We start from the raw sequence: 27626 nt of genomic DNA on the forward strand, positions 1-27626 counted from the left end.
AACAGAGTGCGGGGATAACCCAAGGATTGGGTCAGTGGGTGGAGTCAGAGGTGTGTCCAGAGTGCACAAAACATCCCAATTTTTAGTATTTGTTTGGCATTTCATTAACCAGTTACAGCTCATTATGTTATTTAATTCAATCAATGGATACACATGATTGTTTAAGGTTTCATATGAGTTGCTGACTTTAAAATACATTCACAAAGTGGGACATTTTACCAATCACAGAATGTCCCAAATACGCTTAAAAGTGGAAGCACAAGCCATCTGTCTCCCACGAAGTTTCTGTCATCAATATTTCTCCTTTTTTCTACAAGAGCAGTTCAAACATGAATAGCAAGATATCCTAGTTTGAAAATGTTTTCTATATAATCATGGCTCTGTCATAGTTGACATATAACACAATATCTGATACATAACCTGTCAATTTTAACTAATAAATTGTTTGTAGTTCAAACGGATCAAAAGTTACAAAAAATGTGACATGTTGCTGCAAAGTGGGCGGCCCTTCACAAATGTTGACTGATCACTGCTGCATTTGTATGTTACACTGGTACTAATAAGGCAAAATCTTTCCAGAGACTGTTAGCATGTGTACAAATGTCAAAATAAGAGAGTATCAGAAAATATACTGCATTACGCTGCAGCCTTTTTTTCTGATTAATTTAGTCAACGCTCTCTGCATAAGGTGAAATCTGGTTCCCCTCTGTATCTCTGCCCCCTGCCACCATGTGAGTTCTGTCTGTCATAAACGCCAAACCTCTGCTGGACCTTTTGAATAAATCACTCGCTCAGGGCATTGTCCGTGATAGGTTTTAAAGTGCAGTGATACGTCTCTTGTTGAAGAAGCCGGGTGCTGATCCTAAGCTGCTGAAAACCTTTTGCCCCTTTTCACTCCTCCTTTATGCAGCCAAAATATAGAAAGCTTTGTTACTCAGGAGCTAAGCAGGTTCTTTTACTCAAAAAAACAAATAGGATCCCCACTGGAATCCAAAAGGGTACATGTAGAAGAGGTAAAAAGAAGGGGGATGACCAGTACGCCAGGTGATAGCCGAACCACTACTATGGTTGGGAAGGGAAAAAGACCCTTTTGTTCATACAACCGCCACTCGCTCTAGTTGATACATGCTTCATCATCGGGTTCACCCCAACTACTAAAGGTCGGGATGGGCTCAACCAAGTTTCAGGGAGCCCTTATGAAGACTGGGCATACGGGGCGTAACTTTAAAGATAAAATTCCTCTCCCACTCTAAAAGTATCCTTTATTAGTGGGGTGGGAGGGAAGGTTAAAAAATGAATGTAGGGCTAGAGGATGTGATAGTCCTATAACTCTAGAACACCAACATGTTTCAGCCTTGACAAAATCCCTTGAGGTCCTGGGCTTTCGTCAGGGTGGGTAGTGATGAAGTCACTTCCCCGAAGATGTGAATGACGTGAGCATGCAATTTGCATGTGGAAGAAATTAAATTAAATTAAAGAAAGGCATGCACTTGCAGCTGCTTGGTTTTTGAGTATATGACAGGGAAGATGTATCCATCCTCTCAGTTGAGGACCTCTCTACCCTCCTAGGGTTCCCACCTGGGATCCCTTACTTTGTGAAATAGGTTATTTTACTAATCCAACTTTCTTCATCTATTGCAGGCTGGTTTCCGCCCTGCCCACAGTAAAGAAACAGTGATGCTTTCTGACCTTGAAGATCTGCAATGGGAGATGGATTCGAGATGTGTCTGTGTTAGTTCACCTAGATTGTTAGATCTGTCAGCCATAGGGTGATCTTCCCACACACCCTTTGCCTTTACCCATCTTTTTTTTGCTAATCTTGTTTTTGCTGACCTTAGGACTCTGCACACTTTATCATTGCTAACCAATGCTTAAGTGCTTGAGCTCTCTCCCTAAAACATGGTAGAAATGTCTTACACCCAATTGACATGTTTAATCTACTTGTCAGTCCCTAGTACAGTGGCACTACTGGTGCCCAGGGCCTGTAAATCAAATGCTATTAGTAGGCCTGACGCACTGATTGTGCCACCTACTTAAGTAGCCCTTTAAACATGTCTCAGGTCTGCTATTACAGCCTGTATGTTCAATTTTAAACCACCATTTTCTTCATGGCAAAGAAACTTTTTGTGAGGCCCAAGCCTTTCTTTTTAATACATATGTCACACCTAGGGTAGGCCCTGGACAGCCTAGAGGGCTGAGCGCATTGTATTTAAAAAAAAGTTGGACATGTACTTTAACATTTTACATAATACAGATAGCTAAAAGAGGGTTGCTAGATTTCGTATACAATCTCTGGGACTGGCTGAGTTCTCGAAAATGGAGCTTAACGTCCTGCTTGTCACTTTTGATAAGATTAGACGGTGATTTAAACATGTCGGTCAAACCTAATTCCTTAAGTGTATTGTCAACATAACCCAACCAGGGAATCGACAAGCCTTTCTCTAAATTGAGAAAATCCATTATAATGTCCCTATTCAAACTCACCTCACCTGGGGGCATATGTATCAACATCACCATTTGCGATTCTCAAATAGCGATTTTGAAAGAATCGCTATTTGAGAATTGCAAAACGGGATGTATTTAAAAAATTGCAAACTTTTTGCGATTTCTTAAAATTCCTTAATTGCGATTAGCAAATTGCGAAATCGCAATTAAGGAATACCTGCCCATTCATTTCTATGGGCCAGGAGACCCATAGGAATGAATGGGAAGTAATTCTCAAATAGCGAATCGCAATTTGCTAATCGCTATTTGAGAATAATTTCAAAGGTGCAAGGGTGTCATGATGACACCCTGATGCACCCCTGAAATTAGCATGTGTGTGCATATGGCGCACATACATGCCCTAAGGGCATGTATGTGCGCCATGTGGCACTTTGTAAAATTTAAAAAAGTGCTTTTTGAAAGGAAATCGCAAATTACCACCAACTGGAAGTTGGTGGTAATTTGCGATTTCTTAAGGATAATTCGCACAACTTGGTTGCTTTTTACATGTCATTTAAGAAATCGCAATTTGCGATTTCTTAAATGCTTGCGAAAAGTTAGGAAATCGCAAAATTAGCGATTCCTTAAATTAGCACTGAAACATGGCTCATACATACCGTTTTGCGATTTTTTATTCGCAAACGCTGTTTTTTGCGATTCGCAGCGTTTGCGAGTAAAAAATCGCTTGATACATATGCCCCTATAAGCCTAAATACTAACCCATAACAGAAGTGGGGCCAGTTTCACTTTCTCTGAGATATACTGTAAGCTTTGCTTTGAATAAATAACAAAATGAGAATTGGTTGGAGGAAGGTGGAGGAGCCATCTACATACATGGTTTTCCTCTGTCTGTAGAGAAGTAACATTGTAAACCTCTGCTCCATACAGAGCTGCTGTAATGCACCGGGAATTATATATATATATATTCAAGTGGGGAGAGATGGTCCGTTTAACTGCAATCTGTGGGAGATTGAATATTGATCCTACCAACCTACTACCGAGCTTCAGTAGTGAGTTTCTAACCTGCGACTGCCAAGAACATGAGGAGTCGAAAACAACTCCCAGGTAGCAGAAATTATTAACACTACTTAGGGGTTGGCTACCGACCGATCAGTTAGGAACATTTCTCCTTCCTGGACCACAAGCCATGATATGAGACTTTCCAAAGTTGGTGATCAATTCTAATTTACTCATAAAGGTCACAAAGGACTCCACCAATGTGTGTAGTGCCCTCAAGATCCATGCCATAAGCACCAGATCTCCTGCTAAGAGTAGCTGGGACTAGCGAGTTCCCTATCTTCGGTATATCGCTGGTGGCACTAACAATAAAAAGAGCTATGGTTATTAATATAGATGATAAACAACAGCAGGGCCAAAATGCACCCTGATGCACTCCTCTAGATAATAAGGAACATGTCTGACATTTCACCTGCCAGGCCAAATCGTACTTTAGTAGCTAAATTCTCATTGAGGATATGCGAAAAATTCACCAAGGCCACCTCAACCCCAGATTCAACAGCATCAGTCAGAGCTTAGGGCCTGATTATGAGTTTGACGGTGCTCCCATGGTGGTTCCTATTAAAAATGCACCGCAATTGGAACCCCAAAGCCCGTTCCTGCAAGAAAGGGGGTGCATTCAGACAGGGGGACACATGATGTGCCCCTCTGCATGCATTCCCAGGTCATGAGGGAACGGGGGCCCTGTAGGCCCTCTTAGTTTCCTCACCACCACCTGTTTCATGGAAGGCTCACTGCCATGAAATCTGTGACTGTGAGGAAACTCATATTCTGCCTGGTGGTGCAGCAGCGGCACCACCAGCATATTGCATCCCTCAGACCGCCACATCACAGCCAAGGAGGGATCACAGATCCCTGGCAGTTGCAGCGGTACTATGACGGTCCGATCGCTGTAGTTGTAAAACGGTGGTGGGACCTCTGGTGTGGTGGTCCTCAACCGCCATCGCACCTCCACTGCGAGTTTGCCAGCCCTATGGACCGCCAAACTTGTAATTAGGCCCTTAGTCTGGTTAACACAATCAAATGCTGTCTAGAGGTCCATGAATGCCAGATACAGTGGGCAATACCTGACGATGGTATACTTGCCAATAATCAAGTGCAGTTCAAGTACTGTTCCACTGTACCCAGCCCTGATTGAAACCCATGTTGATGGGGAGACAGAATATTATTTTGATTTCCCCAAAGTTTCAAGCGAATAGAAATCACCCTTTCCAGGATCTTAACAGTGGTGTTGATAAGGAAGATTGGGTGAGAACATTTAGGTGACATTTGATCACCTTATGTTTTATATTATGAAACTTTGCAAATTATTATTATGTATTTGTAAATAAAGATACATATATGTGTTTTTTAAATAAGTATAATACTTATATATACTTTTAAAATATTTAAATATATTTAATTCATATTACATTACTGTTACATGTTAATATATTTATTGTTTACTTTTTTTAATATATATGTTAAAAAACTATATTTTTGTAATCGATATTAGTGTATAACAATATTTATTTTTCAATATTTTTGTCATTTACATTATAAGAATAGAAAAATAATATTTGTTTTATATATGTTTTTGCTTGATATTTATGTCCCACGATATTTGTGATTATGATATTCTGTCAGAGAACCACAAACAGTGTTGGAAAAATCATTATTATAAAGATGAATCAAATAAAAATAATAGGAACTCCTTTTGTCCTTAATGAGTTAGGCTTAAAAGGTAGAACTTTCCATGCCTAATGCCAACACTGCAACATTGAGGTTCAATCCAACCCATACAGAGCGATCACCTTTTGCCCTACAGTGAAAGGAGGAGATTGCAGGACATGAATAAAAAGCAAAACCTACACAAGATGGGGAGGATGTGTCCCAAGTTTCCTGTGGGGCAGTAACTTCATATTTAACAATGAAATCAATCCATGCCGGGTTAGTAATCTTATACTTAAGGTCAGCAATCTTCCAATTCAGAAGAAACAAGCATTTGCAATGCAATAGGTCTCGCATTTGCGAGGGTTTCAGCTATTGGCATTGTAAGTGACATTGTCTTTTATTTATGTGCTTGTTTTTAAAACAGACAAATTAAAAGCATTGTCATTTACAATGCCAATAGCTCAAACTTTCAAAAATGCGAGACCCATTGCATTGCAAATGCTTGTTCTAAATACGATCATACAAACCTCCTACCTTAGACTAATTATGGAATTAAGGAGCGCTCTGTACGGCTTTTAAAAACACCCCCATACATCAGATCATCCTTCTGCCAGGACGAATGAAAAAGAGGTAGATAAAGTCGCCGTTGGCCAATCGATGACAAGTGAGTTACCAACTTGGAGAGACACTGTCTCTCTCTCATTGCGCTATGTGCTTCAGTACGCAATGTATATCTTACTGCCACACACCATAATGCAGGTCCTAATTACATGGGACAGAACGTTATTTTACCCACCCTCAGTCGCTCGCGACTGTGATGATCTAATTGACAATTGTATTCCAGTCACATAAATATGGCGCAGTCCACGCAGACTCTATGAAAATAGTTTGTCACCGTAATGTAATGCTTGTCAGCTAACAAGAAAGAGCACCTCTGTGGTCGTACATGAAATTAAACCTCAGCGCAAATCCATTGTAAAGCACTATTCTCTCGTCTATCTGCGAATCAGCGCACAATTACAAGAATGTAACCTTCCCCTGTGCTGTGCACGGCAAGTGTTGGGTTACACTTGACCACAACTGTCAAACCCGCAATAAGTCGAACTCGCATAGAAGTCTATCGGAACTCAAACATTGACTCAAACATGCCCATCTGCCGGTGCATCATCACCCTAGCCAGGCAAGCGCGGATTGGGAGAGGAGAAAAAAAGTTTCGCAAACGCATAGCCAAGCGGGTGTCATATCTCTTTATCAAACATGTCTGTATCAGCTCAACTGCTTTTATTTTCAATCGAGAGTCCATTTCACAATTTCTTCCTTTCATCATCACACAGACACTTAAAAATAAATGTGTATGTACACACACACACGAATACATATACATGCATATATAAATATAAATAAATAAAGTGAGCGTGTTGTCCCTAGTGGGCGCCGCGCTCATTAAAGTAATAAAAAAAACATACGATTAAGAGCGCATAGTGCTGCAGCATCGCGCTTCGCGGCCGAATGACAAAAAGAAAGTGCCTACCAACTAATTGAAGGAGACTGGATAACGCCGCAAGTAAACAATCCAGTCCGGATGGGCCGTCCCAAAAGGAGACAGGGTGGTAACAAAGAAGCCTAATTTTCAATCAGAAGCCAGCGTTTACCATAAACGAGGACACCAGCCAATGAAAAATAGGGGCGGGGCTTCAACCCCACTTCTAAAACCTACCCTACTACAATATGCCCCGCAGTGCGAGCAGCGCATGTGCGCTGCAATGCTAGGTCTGCGAGACTTAAAAATGGTTGGCCAAATAAATAATGTCACTTGGGTTCTGCCGAAACTATTTCATTGTTCTAAGATGGTATTGTTACTCAGTGACCAAGAACAACCGGATATGAACTTTCAAAAGTACATGGAAAATTGTATGGAAAGAAGAAACTTTCTAGGAAGTGGGCAGCTGCTCCTACAGTGCTTTCTTAGGGTAAGTTCTAGCAGGCCTCAATGCCTCCTCATTGTACGGAATACAACAGACTTTGGAAAAGGTCGCTCTGAAATTCAAGGTGCCAGAAGCTTTCTTCATAGTAGGCATCCTGTTCTTGTTTTCGCCAGGAGATCCTTAATGCCCTTACGGAAGATGTTTGTGCTCAGAGCCAGTGAGATTATAAAGCAGCTTAAATGACTCCAGAGATTTAGTTCTTGAGTTTTAATATTCCATCTCAGCATCCTCCTTGTGAATAGATCTTGGGGAGCAGGCAGAAGGATTCTTGGGCGAAGGGCCTGAGAGTGAGTTGTTCAAAGACCACTCCTGCCGATAGGAACAGGCTGCAAGTAGAGCCTGAGAGCTGCCAGTTCTTTCTGTGGTCTTTTATGGGGTGATCTTAAAGTGCTCTAGTCTGTCCCATCCAGTAGTTGTACGCCCCTACTGAAGTCCGTCTCTATTTCCGTTATGAATAAATATCCCCTTCCTGTGATGATCAGTCACCACGGTTTCATAGCACAATCTTAGATAAATTGAGGGACAGAATATAAATTCCACTCAATTCTAATGGATGAATAATTTTTCAGAACTTGGTATTAAATGACCTTTTGACAGAAATTAGGATCTGTCCCTTGAAAATCATGACAGCAGCAATAAATTTGAAGACAATTTGTTTGTTTCTTCTACCAATGGTTGCTATAACTAACCTTGTTGCTGCTATCTGGTGGGCCTGCAGTTCACAAGCGCGATTACCTGCACGGTCAACTCAGACTTTCATCCATTTAGTGTGATAAATTCAGTATCATTAAATTGGTAAGAGTAAACCTGTTATTGACAGTGCTTAGGCGTAGAAACAGTAACACTGTGGTATGAAGCTCTATATAAAACCAAGTTATTGTTTGTAGCAGCAGCATCAGTGGTAGTAGTATACTGTTGGTACTTGCAACAATTTGCGGCTACTGTTTCAAGTACATTATTGCTACATATTATAAAATCAATGCTGTAATCAATACTGAAGAGAGGACATCTTTGAAAGAGTCTTCTGGCGGGCCTCAGCGGTGCGGTAGCCAAATCTCACATAGGGTGTCTGAACCCCCCTTTCAGTGTTATATTCCACAACCATAAAGACAAGTATGAGAATTTAAGACCAGACCATTGACCCATCTCTGAGGAACACTCCTGCCTCTCATCTTGGAAAAGAGACCCAGCTGCACTGAGAAAACAATCAGATGACGATTTTTTTTTGTTTCCCAGCACAGGCGGCAAGAAAATGGCTGCTGCGAATCTGCAGTCATTGGCGTTGTTTAGTCCTTTACACTGAGCTTTACATTAGAAAGAATAGCATTTACTTCTGTAACACCTCAAGGTGAGGTAAGAATACACATTTCTGCTCTAACAATATTAAAAACCAGGGATTGGAGAATATGTTGTCCTTACACAGGGTTGTCAAAGACACAAAATACTTGGCCATAGTTTCGGCAGGATAGCAATAATAATTGGGACTTTTACTCGCTTTGCTAATTATAGCATTTAAGAGAATTTAAAATACTACTATAGTAAAAATATTTTACAACTGTAATAGCAATACAATGGAGCTACTCAAGGTTCCAACACAGGCCACAATTATGAGTATGAAGCTCCCCAATATGGGCACACATCAAGTACTGTAAAAATTGTTGTTTATAATGCTAAGACACCAAGGCCACATATATGCCTCTTGTTCGCGGAGGTCCTGGAATCCCACAATGCCTTTGTGCCAGCTTACAACAAATGCGATGTTGCATAATTCAGTATACTACATCAATACAATGTATCAATATATTGTACCCTATACCATTTGTACACCAATTACATACACTCGTGGCAGCTGGATAGTACACGGTACAGGTGGCTGCATGTGTGAGGGGTGTTGCTTGAAGCACGAGTTGCAACCATATTTGTTTCATGTCTGCACCGTAAATTAACACTCTTAGTTTATCATTAGGAACAAAAAACAGCTGGACCAAAGTGCCATTAACGTGACATACCCTAAAAATCAAACAACAGAAGGCCCATTGATCGAAATTGTGAAAAATAAAGACATTGACTGATTTGTTTAAAATCTTTCAGAAATGGTGTCGTCCTGCCTTCCTTAAAGAGTCTCTGAAAGAGATTCCATCCTTAGGTAAAGACGCACTCCTTTCATGATCAGAATTCTGGAATCTTCTTTGTTATTCCTATTGTCCTTGTGTGGCCTTGATAGGTGTCAAGAACGAAAAACGTTGCGAACTATTTTGTCGCTGATCAAGACTGCACAGCATTTGAAATCAGCACAATATGCAAAACCTTCTTATGATTACATTTTTTTCTGCTTTAGTCACATTGCCCTGAAAATGATGTCTACCCAGTGTTCCAAACGGTAAAGTGCTCGAATCCCTGAAATACACAAGTAAAAGTCTGGCATTTGTAGTTTCAAACCTGGGTCATTTAATTGTACCGTGACATACGAGGCATGCAGGAAAACACATTTTTTGACTGAAGTTGTTTTTATTGGCCATTGCACTGCTTATAACCCAGTTAGTGCATATGAACTGCCATAGCTGATTTCTGCATTGACAAATAGTGCCCTGGACATTCTTAATCGTGCTGCAATCAGTGACAGTTCCCCCAAGCCCTTTAGATCATGTATCGGATAGCTCATTTGTATATTTACCAGCTGATGTTCACCATCAAGTCACTACATTTTTTTCATTTCTTGGCTGTCAGGACAATTGCACAATTGGCATTTCTTCACCATGTTTTTTAGTTACAGGGATTACTTTCTTCACCAAGTTTTCTAATTACAGGGATTACCGCCAACAGCCATTTTAGTTTATTGGATATTTGTTTTTCATGTCTCTCACGACGTCCTTCAGAGTTTCAGCATTCAGAAATCATGGTCGTCTGGTTATTACCTGCACAGAAATGGGCAAACAGAAATACCTCACTTCTGGAAGAGTGTTTGCAGTGCCATACTCCGTACATTGCCTTTGTTTGAGTTTATTTTCGTCTCCCTCAGACCTTGTGCTCTGATCTATTTATAACAAATGCCAAAGGCACAAACATCAGTTTGCGGATAGCTGTAGTTGCCAGTGGTGTCGCCATAACTCTTCTTTAATTCCAGAACAGTACATCTGTCAGAATGTGCGAGTGATGTTCAAAACAGGTAACAGATAAAATAGAGGAAAGGAATACCCATTAAAAAGCCTTCTTAAGATCTGCTCCAATGGTGAGCGAGGTTAGTTGAATTATGGCTCACTCGTGATGTTTCCTGTTAATGAGAAAACAGCTGGAAATGTGAAGCTCGCATGTTGTGGTAACATAGATATTTAAGAAGAGAGTAGAGGACTTCTAACCATTTTGCAAGACACATGACGTAGACCATTGTACAATGTGAGCATACGATAGCCATATAGCCAATAATAGGTACACACCAGGAGTGTTTAAATGACTCCTAAATTAAGATCATTGTGATGGAAAGCTATACCTTTTATTGAAGCTAAAAGTTGAGTTGTCTATGCCTCCACCATACTAAACGCCAAGAAGCGCTGTCAGTAAACATCAAGCAATAACCACACATGCTAGTCCTTCCCCCCTACCTCGATCGCTCCCCCTCCCCATCTCCCTCTCCTCAATCCCCTCCCATGAGCTCACTTCACTACTGAGAGCAGAAAACGTTTATGCATGTGAACGGCATGTCAGGCTTGTAAGATTTCTTAACGGTTTAGCGCGCTGGCATAATCTGTTTTAAGACCACCGTCTTTATGTCTAAATGCATGCAGTCACACTTCCTAATTTATCACAAACAGCTGAGTGGATTTGGGTTAGCAGTAGGTAGTTGCAGGCCTGTAAAAACAAGCACAAGCGCGCGCGCCTCGAGCGGCAGCAGGGGGAGAGAGGAGGGGGCCTGCGCGAGTCACTTGCGGGAGCGAGCGGCTGGCGCCGCGATAATTGATAACATATGGTGCCAGCCACTCGCTCCCGCAAGTGAATCGCCACACATGCATGCGTTGCCATTGAAGGCAATGGAACGCGTGCACGTTTTTGCCCGCAAAGCTGTGCCGATGACTAAAGGTCTCTCCTATGCAGCGCATTCGCGCTGCATAGGCGAGACCTAAAAAGGGATGATGGGTATTCACTTCCTGTGAACTATAATCCGTTATCGATGCCTAGTTTCCCATGGGATTGTCAATGGAAGGAACCACCATAGTAGCATATGCAAGCCAATCTACATGTGAACAACTAGTTAGAGCTTCATGGCAATTAGCTGCTGGTAGAAGGATCTTGACCACTGCACAAATTGAGGGAGGATTGAGGACCGACCAGGCCTGCTGCAGGACTTGGGGTACTTAGGGTACTTGGGTGTATCCACCAATATTTTCAAGCTGCGAGCTTTGTGCACAAATGATCGACTGTTTGTAAATCAGCAGATGAGCAGGACTGGGTTTTTAAAGGTACACTAGTGGATCTAGGGCTTTGTTGCCCCTGGCCACAGCCTTGCTCATGGACCCAAACAACAGGTTTTGTACAAAAAGGGAGATCTAAAATTTACAATAACACCGTTGCCACTTGTGTTGACTGGAGTAGTTCCAATCCAACCAAGTCAGCAGAATATCTGCAGTAAATGAGAAAGAGATAACCCCTATTTCGTACAAGCCAATCCAAAACTTTGTTGTGTAGTTTCTTGTTATACTCCCCCTGGCCCGATGCAGAGATGGAATTCCAATGAGAATCACCACGTACAGGTAAGCTACAAGAGGGAGGCTAATGGTAAACCGACTAGGATTCAGAGCTGACTTGTGCTCCATGTACTCAACAATATGTTGGTTAGCTGATGAACTAGCAGCTCTCTGGCCGGAGTTGCCCTCTCTCAGAAGTGTTGTTTACAACCTGGAGATTATGTTGTGCCCAGGCATTAAGGTAGTGGGACTGACATGGCTCGTACTGGGTAGTGCCCCCTCCCCCGGTCCACCAGGTGAAACATGACTGTGAGGGGTTAGCTGAGTGATAAATATTTTAAGGTTATCCATGGATACAACGTTTCAAAGAGTGGCAGTTTGTGGCATTTGTCGAGGATGATTTGTGAGCTGTGATTCAATAGCTTTAATAAATCAAATAAAGGTATAAGGTCTGCCTTTAGAAACACCTTAAATTTGGCACTACAGTACTCCACAAGACGCTCTATATGAAAAAAAGCTTAAGGTTTAGTGTCCCAACGGAGTTGGGGATGGTTGGGTGCAGGTCCAGGGGTCATCGTCTGGCTAAATACTTCTCTTTGCTTGTTACCGGTCACCCACTTTTCTCTCTCATTGGTTGAGGGCTGGGACTTTAGTTCATGGCTACAATGGTCGGATTCAAGACATCTACAGCTGAAGTTGTGGATGGCAGGTCTAGCATCAGGTTGGAAGGCAAGTCACTGTTTATAGACGCTGTCACAGAAGTCAAACTAGGGGAAAGTTTTTCTTTCAGTCAGGGCATTTTCTGTACTAATAACCCCCCTTGACCTTTACTACATTCTGTCTTTGGAGATACTTTTCACTAGGAGGGTGGAAACAGTTTGTTCCGTGGTGATGTTCTCCTTCCCCATTTTTAAAATCAGATCAACAACCACAACTATTTATGCCCAGAATACGATAAGGAGGTACGTGGACACGGAAAGGATAGTATATAGACAGTCCCTTTCAATGTGCAACTAAGATGGGTGGCCCAACCCAGCCTCCTCGGGCTTCAATGGGCATAGAGGGGCCTGCCCTTGGCACCAGCTTTGCTCAGGCACTGCCTGGGCGCGTCCCGTAATGCAGGCTCCTGGAGTACACTATAAGCTACAAGATATCTTCTGCAACCACCCACAAAGTAATAGTTGTGAATATTTATTTTAATATAGAGAAAATTGCACCAGCACGTTCATTTCTTCAGGTTCCAGGAATTTCTTCTCTTAGCTGGAAACAGAGCCTGGAATCATTTCAATCGTATCTCAAAACCATTGATGGTGACATGTTAACTTTGAAAAAGAAAATGGCACTGTTCATTTACAACTTGGATCGGAAGCTAGAAGTATATTCAAAATTCTTCCTCTATAGTCAGGAGTATAGGTCCTGGTAGTGGAAAGATGGTGATGTCACTGAGGTTTAGGATGAGGATACAACCATAATGAAAACTCTTGACAAAAGATTTAATCCTAGGAAAACCACAGTTCTAGGAAGGGCACAAGAGCCTGGAGACTCCATTGATAATTTTGTAGTAGCATTGAGAACACTCTAAATTGTCGTGAATTGAAGAATGAAATAATTCATGATCAATTGATCAAGAAAATGAACAACAAGAAAATTTAAGAATGTCTATTGCCCACTGATGATCTGGATCTTGAAGCTGCACTTACCTTGGCTAGGAGCATTGACCATTCTAAAATGTGTATGAAGGAGATAAATACAAGTTCAAATTCAAGCAAATTAAAAGTTAGAAGCAAGCAATCAGAGAAACGTTATAATGTCTGAGAATGAAAATACGCAACTTAAGGGTGAGATTTCATCGGCAAAAGTGATTGTGAAAAAAGTGAATTGATATATTTCCAGTTTGGCAGAAAATCCAATTTAGGCTATTTGAAGTTTTGTGCTGCTCTCAACCAGGTGTGTATCAAATGTGGAAGAAAGGGCATTTTGCACAGTTGTGAAAATCTCCTGTGGGACAGAAAACACAGCCTAAATCAACTGTTAGGACTCTCAAAGACTATGATTTTGAGAATGATCACAACTTTTTGCTGCATGTGACAGTGAGGGAGTATTTGAAATAATACCAGTCAACAATGAAAGGCAGAGGAATTGTTCTTGTTGCACTATTTTCATGAACATAAAGAATATCAAGACCATTGCTGATACAGAATCTTCTTTCACTTTGATCAACTATTTGATCTTGAAGGGATGCACATGAAAGACTCATATACAAATTTTGCTCATGGTCGAAAGGGAATAGAAATTGTGGGTAAAATCAAAGTGACCTTGGAATTTGACGTAGTGCTACCACTATGCAGATATATATTGTAAGAAATGGTTCAAACATATTGGGTTGGAGTGATCAAGGTGATCTCAATATAGTCCTAGATCACAATCAAACTGTGTCCCAGCATAAATTGAAAAGTTCCATCATTAACAATCTGATTTTTTGTTGATAAGTGTGAATGAACAAATGAGTTTCTGCATGTATTCACTAATACATTTGGAAAGTTAAAAGGTTTCCAACACATCATAGTCTTAAAATAAGGTGCTCAACATATGTCACACATGGGACACAAAGTCCCAGTGAGTTTAAGAGCATAACTGAGATCAGAGCTTGAGCGATTATGCCAGTTGGGAACAGTCGAACCAATCAATGGGTTTAGGATGGCTCACCACAGTTCTACAGGCTTGCATGTGGGACAAATCTCTGATATTGTGTGTGGACTTGAGTGATTTGAATGCAAACATTTGGGTTGGATTCCAGACTTTGACCAATATCGATTAAATGTTACTCTAAAGGAGGCTGAAATATTCACAACCTTGATATTTCAGCAGCATATTCCCCAAGTTGATTCCAGGCCCCTTCCATCTTTTGTTGCCCTGGAAGGAGCTTATCGGTATGTCCATATCCTGTTTAGCTTAGTGTCCGCTTCTTCGGTAACATTGATGAATAATTTATTAAAAGGATATTGCTGGAGGCATCTATTTTCAAGACAACATTTTAATTTATGGGAAGGATCTAATTGAACATAACAACATGAGAGTAAGGAAAGTGTTAGAAGTAATAGGTGCTAGTAACATAACTCTCAAGAAAGAGAAGTATAAGTTTCATCATCAAGGAGTTGACTATCTTGGCCATTTTGTGTCAGGCAAAGGTATTGAACCAAAAACCGAAATTTTAGAAGCAACTGAAAAGGCATCTAAACCTGTTGATAAAGATCATCTGAGACCTTTTTAGGTCTCGTAGAATAGTATGCAAACTTTGTTCAAAATGTTGCAAGTAACACCTCATGTTTATTTAATCTTTTAAAGAAAAATACAACTACACTTGGGACTATGAGTATGACAATGGTTTTGAATCTATAAAGAAGGAAATAGTTGCTGGCCAGCCACTTAAACCATTTGACACTAAGGGCCTGATTATGACTGTGGCGGTCCCACCAAGCATCTTACTGCCTCCTGACGGCACAACACTGCCAAGGAACATGGGTTCCCTGGCTGCTGTGGCAGACTGACCACTCATATCATAATAGGGCGGTCAGGAGACCACCACACCCCCACGATTCTGACAGTCCATGGACAACCAGACTCGTAATCAAGGCCTCAGGAGCACATTACGATGGCGGTCAGACAAACTTCCGACCACCATCACCAGGAGCAGGGGACCACCTGACAAGATGTTGGCGATCCCACCACCCAATTGGAAAATGCCCATCGGGGTGACGGGCAAAAAATTGCTCAATAACACTGCGGCTTTTTGAGGGCCGCAGCACAAGCCACAGTGTTATTGAGCACTTTGTGCACATTCATGCACCGTGTGCCAGGCACCATGTGGTGTCTGGCACACGGTGCATGAATGTTTATGGGGACGCTACCTGTCCCCCCTGGGCCACATTACAGTGGCCCACGGGGGTCCTGCTTGGGCCCTCAAAGTCCCTTTCCAGCTACCCTTTCATGGTGGTGGAACCGCCATGAACAGGCAGTCGGAAAGGGACATTGTGACCCTGACTGCGGTATCTGAGCAGGCACTGCCTCCAATCAGGATCACGATTCCGACCGCCGCTCAGTCAGGATCAGTAGATCCTGTCGGAGTCAAGAGGCCCGTCCCCCAACAGTCAAGGGTCTGACCATCTATATCATAATGCGGCGGTTGGCTGTCTGTCGGTGGGACAACCATTGACGTCACCACCGGCATCGTAATGAATCCCTAAATATTTAAGCATTATTAATTGTGATGTAAGAACAGTGGGAGTGAGGAAACTGGTGTTTGCTTCGAGAGATTTACATGGAATGGAATCCTCTTACTCCACCATAGAAAAAAGAGATTTTTGTCTTGTGCTTTGGCACACAATGCTTCAAGAACTTTGTATGGGGAAGCCATTTTATCAACAGAACTGATTATAAGCCATTAGTTGACCTGTTCAGCATCACTGAACTGGAAAAGACAGAGCCACTCCCTTTATTGCTAAGAAGCAGTATAGGCTACCTGTATTTCATTATACCCTTGAGTATGTTGCTGGCATAAAGAATTTTGCTGCAGGCTGTTTGTCCATATTACGCTTGTGTGGAAAAGATTCCAAGCAGTAATGTTTGGATGATCTGGAGATGGCATGCGCGATTACCTCAGTTGCTGTTGTCGTAAAAGAAGCATTGCCTGAACAAGAAGAGAAGTGTACACTATATGACGACTGTGACATGCAAGCCATTATGAAATGTATGTCTCACGGTTGGCTTAATTCCAAGACGTTACAGGAAAAAAAAAAATTCCCGACAAGAAGGTTACTAACGAATGATCAATAGTAGAGGGTATGTTACACAGGTGTGGATTGTTAGTGGCTTCCAAAAGTCTACAGAACAAGGTTCTGAACTTATTTCATGAGAAACATATTGGTATACATCCCATAAAATATTGATTAAGAGAGGATTTCTGGTGGTATGGCATTGATAAGGTAGTAGAACAATGTATAAGAGATTTTTGTACTTGTGTTCTCAGCAATAAAACGCAGGTAACAATGCACAGTCCTGTCAGTCCAATAGATTGCAGCAAATCGCTATGGCATAAATTGGCAATTCCAAATTTGAACCGCTGCGCCGTCGCTCTCAGTTTCAATCCGCACAGCCACACAAACGTTCGCTGTGGCATCAAACGGCGTAATTCCCAGTAAACCATTGTGATCCAGAGTAATCCATGTTTATTCAACAATAACTTTTAAATTCGCATTGGAGGCAATGTGATTCCATTCTTTAGATGTAGAATAAATGCCCATCCAGGCTATTCATTACAACATGTTAGAATCCACTTTTCATCCTAGGTAGCCATGCGAATGTTCACTCAATGCATTTCGGGCAGTGCACCCTACATCAGGGGTAGCTGTAGTATGAGTACAAACCATCAATTTTTTATTTCAAAACAAGTAATAGAGTGCACACCTGTTTTATCCAAAATTGAACTGCTGCATCATTTGTTTGTTAGTGTGGCTGTGCGGCTTGAAACGGAGCGCAACCACGCAGCAGTTCAATTTTGGAAATTCGATGTCCGTGCTTTGGGACAGACCATATATCAAGCCTGCACGCCAGGAATCCCACCTTTGAGCTTGTTATAAGATTGTCGAACTTTTAATAAAACAGGTGTGCACTCTATTACTTATTTTGGTATAATAAATTGGCACTTCTCTGGATCTTTTGAGTTTTATGGGGTCAACCCAAATTTCTTGTTGCCTTGATAGACTACTTTCCATAGTGGCCCATGGTAAGATTTGTAAAAAAAAACATTAACTCGTGTCATCATTGAGTTTGTTCAAAAAGTGTTCTTGAAAGAGGGTTACCTTGAAGAGTTGGTAACTGATAATGGCACCCAGTTGGTGTCCAGAGAAATGTGTGAATTGTTGGAATCAATGGGAGTAAAGCATGTGAAGACATTCCTTTACCATCCCCTTAGCAATGGACTAGTGAAGAGCATGAATGTGTTGGTGAAAGATCAACTGCAGCAATGGTTTGGAGTGCAACTCTGTAATCAGGGACATGTTATGAGCCATGAGGACCACACTGCACATTCACACTGGGGTATCACCTGAGACCCGATTGAGAGGAAAAGTACCTGGATCTAAGTTAAACAAGAAGTGGATGGGCAGGAAGAGAGTGAGTATGGAGAAGCTAGAGGGGGTGGTAGATGTCAGATGTATGGTTCAGGACAAATACAGTACGGTGGGTAGGGAACATCATAATCTTCCTATCGAAGTGGGTGATTGAGTCAGAATCAAGAAGCCAAGCCAAGAGCAGAAAGTGTTTCTCGTTTCTCTGCTCCTATACAAGTAAAATGTCAGATACCACGTTGTAGTACGAAGCAAACCCTTTGTGTTTATTGTCCCAGATTTATTCAATGTTGGATTATGTTTGCATTTAATTTTGGAGTGAATGACAATACGTGTGGAAAATCTAGTGTCTGTAAATCACGTCAGCCCTCTCAAAGGTCCAGAATCAAACCTTCAGCGTTTAAAGACCTTGCAGTGTAGTGTCAACTATGTATGTGCTTCCAGTCCTTTCTGGGGGTTGGTTTCATTATTTCTATTCTTTCCTTTTTTATGCTGCATTTATAATAATTTGGCATATCTAATATATTAGGTTTGCATTGTACTCAGACTTTTTATTCCATTTCCTGCATTTGCAATTGTTGTGGCAAATTATCTTTCCATTGTTTTTCATTGTTGTAGGGGAGTATGTGTCACCAGCAATGTTTTACCAACTATATTTTTCTACCATATATGTTTGGTTTTGTCATATAGGAAGGGAAGTGTGCTGGGTCAGGATGGTGGAGTTGGGATGTTTGGGGGAGTTCGAATCCTACAGGAAGGCTCAAGTACAGTGTTCCAACACTGGCAGTTGCTGCCTGAACTCAGGAACTGGTCTTCATTACACTGGGATAGTAGGGTTTTCAGTTTGTGGGACAACGTGCTAGATTCACCTGAGTTGGGTGTGAGCACAGACAAATTCCAACCCAGCCTACATCATTTGGCTCCTTATTCTGCAGCAGAGCTCAGAGAGGCAGAAGGTAAAGGAGCATCTCTTGGCACAAAAATATAAATCAGCACTGCTCATTTCATGCAAGGAGGCAGCAACCCAACACCCTTCTATTTCTTATGGGCATTATTTCTGTACAATTTAAATCTCTTGTAGGACTTTGACCCACCGTAGTCATTTTTAGTTACCACTGTCTGAGGGAGTGACAAGGTTTGCTAAAATATCTGCCTAGACTTAAAAGCATTCTTGGTAGAAGTTTGTGTAAAACTGCTTCTGTCGTGTGCTCAGGCCAAGTACTGTTGGTCTTGCTTTAGACATGGAAATAGTGGTTGCCTCCTCACTGCTCAGAAAGGTTGAAGAGACTGCAGTCTAGATTGTTGTCTGATATATGTCTGTCTTTCCAGCAGAGCTGGATTTATATTGCTTTCAACTCCTAGCTGTTTTTTCAATGGGGTATATTTTATTTTTATTTTTGTTAGCCAAAGTCAGTTTACTTGGGGAATGGTTTTGTGCTAAAATGTGTACATCAATTGTGGGTGAGGCTTGATTGGTTTGAGACTTTGGAAACATGGATTTTTCAGTTATTTAAATGGTTGTGGCTCAGGACAAATTATATTTCAAGCAGTGTTTACAGCGACCCCAGGTCACAGGGCACTTTCAGTTATTGCAGGATTTTGGTCCTCAGTCACTACAGTTGTTTATAAGCACACTGTCCCAGTGCTGCTTAGGTAAGAGGCTACAGTTACTTTTTCTTCCCTGTCCCTTTGAATTGCTTAGCTAGCAGTGTCGTGCTCTAACACCACCTATTAGAAATTGGGTTGTTGGTTGACTAGGGCCAGAGCCCTGGTCAAGCAGCAATTACAATTCTAGTCAGGGTAAGAGGCAGGCAAACACTAAATTAACCTGCACTCACCCTCTGGTAGCTTGGCAAAGAGCAGTCAGGCTTATATTTAGAGGCTGTGTGTAAAGTATTTGTGCAACACTTCAGACAGTAAATCTGTGAAAACATTGCACAAAAAGATTCCACATCAAGTTAGAAAACTAACTATGGTATTAATAAATAAAACAAGACCAAAACCACAAATATCCAGTTAGTAGAACTGGAGATATTGAATTTCAATGTTTTAAGCAAAATAGAGCCAAAAAGCAAAAGGCGATATTGGGGGTATCTGGGCTGGACTGGGACAAAGTCACAGGTTCAGGCCGACTGTGATGGTTACAGGGACCAAATTAGGCCTGCTTAGCAAACTACCTTAAACCCTGGCTGCAGAGCATTGCGTGGATCTGCGCCAGAGATGCATGGTGCAGCAGAGGCAATGCGTCAGTTCAGGGATGAGATGGGGCTGTGGTGCGAGGTTCTGATGTGTCGACATCGAGGATCCTGTTGATGGGAATTGCAATTACAAAGTCCTGTGTCAAGGATGCAGGGTGCAGCAGAGGCGATGAGTCCATTACGATGAGCGGTGAAGCTGCAATGCGTAGTTTTGATGTCATCATCAAGGCTGCAGTCTACGAGGTATGTGAGGAGGAGCGGCAGGAAAAGCATTGTTTAGTTGCGGTTCTGAAAGCAATGCCCTGGTCCCAGATGCGGGAGGCTGTCGAGATGCAAGTCTTTTATAACAGTTCCAATCAACACAACAGCAGTGATGCGTGGGTTTTGCTCTGGGATGCACCACTCAGCTGAGGAGATGCTTTGGTTCTGCTCAGGGATACGTCGCTCAGCAGAGAAGATGCATCTGTTCCGCTGGCAAGCACCTTAGACCCACTTCCAAGGATCTAGGACTGGTGTGGCACCACTTGGCAGAGTAGACTCAGATGGCAGAGTCCAGATGCAGGGGTTGGAAGCCTGTTATGTCCCTGAGTCTTCAAATCAGGAGGTCAGCCAGCTAGCACTTGGAGTCACTCTGGGTTCAGGGTGTCAAGGGCTGCAGGTTCAGTCATTCTCACCCAGACAGGAGAGAAGCAGGCAGCAGTTCAGCACAGCAAAGCAGGAGTCTAGCAAAGCAGCAGTCCAGCAGATTGGCAGTCATGAGTGGCACAGCAGTCCTTCTTCCCAGTAGATTATCCACAGGTCCAGAAGTGTTCTAAAGTGGTGATAACTGAGGCCCAGTACATGTGCCCAGTGGTACCTTTGAAGTAGAGGAGACTGCAAAAACAGGCCTTTGAGGTGCACAGGGGCCCTGCCCTTGCTCCAGATTCACTACAGGGGGGTATGCAGATCTTTGTGTGAAGACAAGTCACAGCCTATTCAGGTGTCAGTGAGACTGGCCCCAGCTCCTCCCACCCATTCTGCCAGGATGGCCCATCAAATCACACCTAACCTCCCATTGTGTGCGGCTGTCTACGGGGAATACACAAAGCACAGCAGTCACCCACCCTAGACATGTGGTCAGAGACAGGCAGCAGGCAGCAAATGGCTAAAGTAAGAAAATGCCAACTTTCTAAAAGTTGCATTTTCAGAATTACAATCTAAAAGCCGACTTCACCATAAGTTTAAATTGTGAATCCAGAGACACCAAACGTGAATAATTACATCTTCCCATTTGATCATTTCTCTTATAAAATGTAATAAGGTAATCCCTTTGTTATCCTATGGGAGATAAAGACCTTGCAGTAGTGAAAAACAAATGTAAGAGTTTTTCTCTACCAGAACATGTAACACTAAAAAGTACATGGCCAGCCTTTTAGATACATTGCACCCGGTTGTCCGAGGCCTACCTTAGTGGTGACTTATATGCATGAAAAGGAAAGTTTTAAACCTGGCAAAATGTTTATTTTGTCGGGTAACATGGCAGGGTAAACTGCACACACAGGATCCGCAATGGCAGGACTGTGACATGGTTAGAGAGGCTATTTAAGTTGGTGACAAAAACCGTTTCTGCTGGCCCACTACTAGCATTCAGTTTACAGGTCCTGGGCACATGTAGTGCATTTTACTAGGGACTTATAAGCAAATTAAATATGCCAATTGGGGATAAACCAATATTACCATGTTTAGGGGAGAGAGCATAAGCCCTTTAGCACTGGTCAGCAGTGGTAAAGTGAGCAGAGTCCTAATACCAGAAAAAATAAGATCAGAAAAGAGGAAGGCAAAAGCTTGGGGGAAGACTGTCAGGACAACCCCACCCACACAGTATAGTGCTCTCCATGCTCATGAAGCACTTTCACCTTTCAGCATAGTGCCCTTATACTGAACTTGCAGCATAATGCAGGAAGGCAGAAAAACATGCACGCTGTGCCTTTGCCTGTCTCAGTGACACTTTTAAACATAACCCTTGGCTGCAGCTTTATTTCCCAGCCTTCCCCATGGCTCTGGGCAAAACATTTGTACTGGAACCCAACAGAGCTCAGAGGGTTCAGTGATAAGGTGACGGTGCTCTGAGGCGCACCCTTAGAGTGAATACAAACAAAAGTTACCCCTTAGCACCAGTACCAATCCGTACTGTCAAACCTCAGACAGCAGTGCTTTCCCACTGGACTGCAAGGTCTAAGACAGCAGAGCTATCTTTCAGAAAATAGTGTTAACCCTTGATCTCACACAGATGTGCTATCAAATAGACAGCAGTACTGTCTTTCGAATGTAATATTATCCACAGGCTACAGATATTAACAGCCATCCTCAGCCAATAGCAGAGCTATCCCTCAGCCCCTCCTTGAGCCCAGGTTTCAGACTTTAGAGCTACCACTCCCATCCCCTTGACCAGAGCTCTGCATAAAAGTACTTCCTTCCAGCGTGCACATGCCAGGAGAAAACACCAAACCATGGTGATGAGGGCTAGAAGGCATGCCTAGAATGGGTAGAACATCCTGATCCACTTTTTGGTCAACATCCTGGTGCAGGGTGGGAAGTCATTATCTACCAGAATTGAAATCTGAAAAGTTGGTGGTAAGCGAAACCTGCCCATTTTTCCTGTGTAAAATGCATTTATGTTAATTGAATGTGAAATGCTTCTATGATACGTTTTTATGGAAAACAGAAGAAATGCTGTTGACTTCTAGCTGTCTTATCACAGAAGCATACACAAATATAGAACGTATGCAGCTTTGATGCCAAGGCAGAGTAGAATGACTTTCCAAATTCCACTATTGTCTTCTTCAGAGAAGGTGCAACCATTATTAATGTATGAGGGAAACCACTTCCTTGCTGATGCAGTTCCTATTGTCATCTATACATGTTTGTGTTTGTTGACTTGCATTCCTCGACCTCAAATGCTTACCATTAAGAAAATTGTGATGGTTACTAAGGGTGCTAGTAATAGCAGTGACTGTTGTACACCATGCTAATTGATACTAGTATGTGATTGTGGCTGCTCGTAATGATGGAGTGTTAAGACCATGGACATCTGATCAGCCGCGGTCTGTAGTAGGAGTAACTGCAGGGCGGTGACGTGGGGAGGGGGAGGGGCAGGGTGGGGGGTAGTAAACTATGGATTACGGAGGGTTACAGGTAAGTTAACATATAAATTAACAAAACGAATTTTGTTGCGTGCACTGCATCCCCAAATGCGATGCAGTGCACGCAACCAAAATCGTTTTTATTATTTATATGTTGACCTACCTGTAAACCTCCGTAATCCATAGTTTACTACCCCCTCCCCACGTCACCGCCCTGCAGTTACTCCGAATACCGACCGCGGCTGCATCTGATGAGGACATGAATCCTGGTTTGGACACCAGATTTGCTGACACCAGAGTTACCTTTGTGGTGGAGAGGTGTACTAGTACTAATCAGTCAACTAATTGCAAAGGTGATTAGTACACTGGCAATGGTGGCGATTTAGGGCACTAACCTTGATGGAGACTCTATCAGTGGCTAGTACTAGAACTATTATAATTTTATAAAAAAGAAATTTAGGCAGCGGAAGACTTTGTGAGTTTGATAGTCACCCGTGAGCTCTTGTATCTACAGCACTAGGTTGTGGGATGTGTGAAACTAAACCTTTTCCAAACTGCCTCTTTGAAATTGATTTTCAGAATCTACTGTAAAGGGCAGGATAGAAAAATGAAGAAAAGAAAGATGCTACATGCAGTTATAAAAGACAGGCCACGTGAAACTACAGAACTTTAAGTGCCTGTAATTAGCTAATTTTTAGAGAAAATATGCTAAAAAAGATCATGAATTTGCAAGCATTTTTAAAAGCAAGTTAAGCCCCAATAAGCACTAGGTAGTGTAAGACTTACATGAAATATCACAAATGTATTGGAATGTTTCATTAGTCCCCCTCAGAGCATCTGGATTATTAGTCCATTCATATGAAAATTATGCCTTAGAAATTCTCTATTCGGCAATGGGTTTTTTCAAAGTCCCAACCCATCCCGTTGGCGCTGCCAGTGAAGTAAGTGGTCTGCCACAGTGGTAGATGTGGCCGGCATCTTTCATATAAAAAATTTGGGGCACTGGCACTTTTTTATAGTTGAACGTATTGAAAAATGCTAAATACAAGGACCATGTGGAAGCCAGAAATTAGTTTTTGTCAAAGAGCAGAGGGACGTTTTGTAAATCACATTTTGTAAAATGCATGCATTGTCAATAGAAAGGTGAAATATTATGAATATAATTGGTTTAATTGGATAACTTCACTTAAGGAAACGTGACAGCTTGTGGTATTTGATTATAAGAACGTTTTTTGAAATTAATAAGGTACTTTAAAATGAAAAGTTAAGCATGACAATGAAAGGATTTTTGTAAAATGCCTTCTGTCTGAGGAGGTCTCCTTGTTTTCCCTCTGTATGAAAAAGACAGCAAAAATGGGGAAAGTCGGTTATGACCAAATGTGTGTAGAAATAGCAGCCTAGTTGATTTTAAAATTGTGATGGGATCGGAGGGGGCACAGGAGGAAGTGGAATGTGGAAACAAGGGTTCAGTGAGGTTCAGTGAGGTGAAAGTAGACAAATGAGCAGCGAATGACCCACGAAGGGGGGGAGAATAAAACAAACAAAGAGTCAGTAGAACCAGGCAGAAAAGAGAAGAAGTGCTAAAGACAACAGTTGGAGCAGGGTAAAAGAGGCAAAGAAAAATGTGCAGAGTCTAGGAAAAAGGATGAAGAAAACAGGCAAAGAGCAGTAGAGGCAAGGAAAACAGACAGAGAAGAGCCAAAGAGGCACAGAAAGGGACAGAAAAGGTTCAAATAGATAATAAAATGGATGGAAAAGAGGACAATAGACAGAGAAAACTAGCACATAACGAGCTAAAGGTGGCAAGAGAGAACATTAAATGAGCCAGCTGAAGCAAGGAAAATAGTGACACCAAGCAGAAAGGAATGAATAAAGCAGCTGAGAACAGTTAAAAAGGGAAAATTAAATGCTTATTCATATTAATATATAGCTTTACATAATGAGAAATGTCTAGTTATTTGTTACAATTACATTTTTATGAATTGTTGAAACTAAGTTACTTTTGTAAATCTATTAATAAAACTCATAAATATTTCATTTTTTTCTTTTTTATGCAGATTAATGGCACCATAAATTGGGGGTAATGTACTTTACTAATTAGTTCTTGAAGTGTTGTTCCATAACTTTACAGTTTGAGGATGCACACCAAAAGACAGATTGCTACAGTTACTAATACACCTGGGCACACATCAATATAGCAACTCACACAACCAGCCACACACAGATGTACTAACAGACACAGGCTCACACTGATAGTGTCACTGACACACCTAGACACACATTGAAACAGACACCAGCACACCCAATTACACACTGATATAGCCACTAATACATACACTGACACACCCAGGGACATACCAATGCAAACACTGACAAGCCCAGACATACAGCAATGCAGACACTGACACACCCAGCTAAACAGTAATGCATGTGCTAATACACCAAGGCACACACTGATGCAGCCACTGACACACCCAGGGACTTTTCAATGCAAACACTAACACATCCAGGCATACTGTAATGCAGACACTGACACAGCCAACCACCCATTAATGCATCCAATGACACACCGAGTCATACATTGATGCTTACACTGACACCCCCAGGGACATAGCTATACAGACATTGATTGACACACCCATGCATACAGCAGTTTGGACACTGAAACAGCCAGACAAACATTCGTACATCCAATAACGCACCCAGGCATACACTGAAACATGCACTGACAGACCCAGGGACATCCGTATGGAGACACTGACAAACCCAGGCATGTCGCAATGCAGACACACTCAGGCACACACTGAGGCATATGCTACCACACAGAGGTACAAACTGATGCATACACTAACACACACACTAACACATCCAGGCATATACTTGTGCACATACTGACACAATACTTGTGCACATACTAACACATCCACTGTCACATCACTACAGTTACTGACACATTAAAAACACGGAGATAGCTCTTTGTTTGAGTAGATGATGGTTCTAACAATAACTGTTTTTTTTTCTAGAAGAATTATTTTTACCAGTGGTTTAAATTTTATTCTTGTTTTTTTATGAACAGAAAATAAAGAAGGCAGTGAAAAGGGTAAAGATGGGGAAACCCAAAGAAGCAACTGGCTTCACTCTTCAACAAGCGTTTTGTACTCTTTGTATGCAAAAAAAATTACTAACAGCAATGCTTCTTCTTTGTATCCAAGAATACACCCACAGAAGACATTTTTACAGCAACAAGCATGTGACATTTTGTGCAGTGAGTAACAATGTCAGTTCATTCCTCACAGGCAGCCGGTATTGTAAGGAGTGAAGCTGAAGAGGGTTCTCCTAAGGTTGCTGTACAGATTGCATGTCCTGTGGCACTTGCTTTCTCTCACATCATCTGGTTGTACACCCTCTCATGAAATGTTTATAGGTGCTTCCACATAGAACTTGTCCCATGCAACTATTTCTTTGCAGTTCCTCTGGCTAGCTGCTTGCCACAAAGTGTGCACTTGACATATTTTGCTGATGCCTTCTTTTCTCCAGAAGGTATAGAGAACTGTTTCCATACATCACTTTCTTTTATAGGAGGTGGTGTGTCTTCTTCTTCATCCTCAAGAGGTTGTGGATCCTCATCTTGGATGGACGATGTAGCTTCGCCATTGTCCAAAAGCACAGAACTGCTGCTTCTCAATCCTCTTTCCAGAGACTTCACTGGGGAAGTAACTGTCTTTGGGACTAGTTTTCCATGTGGCAGGGTGGGTCCTAATGCATCCAACCAGAAGGCAAAGGGAAGTGTTATCGTGTAAATTCACGGTTCGGGTGCGTGAAATTGCGAATCATAGAAACTGGTAAAATTAGTACAATTTTAGGGAAACAGATATAAGATGGTTTATATATATCTGTAAATATGCACACTGATGTTAATAATTACAATGGAGGGGTGTACATATGTGCAATAATTTGTAACATTTTCGTTGAATCCGCAGATCCAGAATCACTGATTTGTTCCAATTCTGTGATCGGGAGTAAAAACTATAGAGTAGCAAACCGCCTATGTTCTTGGTCCCACAAAGGTACCGTGGTACCCCAAAAATATTTAAGAAGAATTTTATTTTATTTTATTACATTACATAAGCTTATTTTGCTTTACACTATGTACATATGTGAGTTTTATGTTCTTAAACGGATAAAAAATTTATTTGTAAAGTACAAATATCTACAATATTTAGAAAAATGTATTAAAAAATTAAACTAATTTGTAATACACTGAGTATTAAAAATAAACCCTACAAATTACTAAAAAAGTAAAGATTAGATGGAGATATTTTACAGATGCAATTTGAGAAACCATACAAATTCACTGAAAAAG

Source organism: Triturus cristatus, chromosome 4_1 (assembly GCF_964204655.1).
Source record: "Triturus cristatus chromosome 4_1, aTriCri1.1, whole genome shotgun sequence".
Taxonomy (NCBI): domain Eukaryota; kingdom Metazoa; phylum Chordata; class Amphibia; order Caudata; family Salamandridae; genus Triturus; species Triturus cristatus.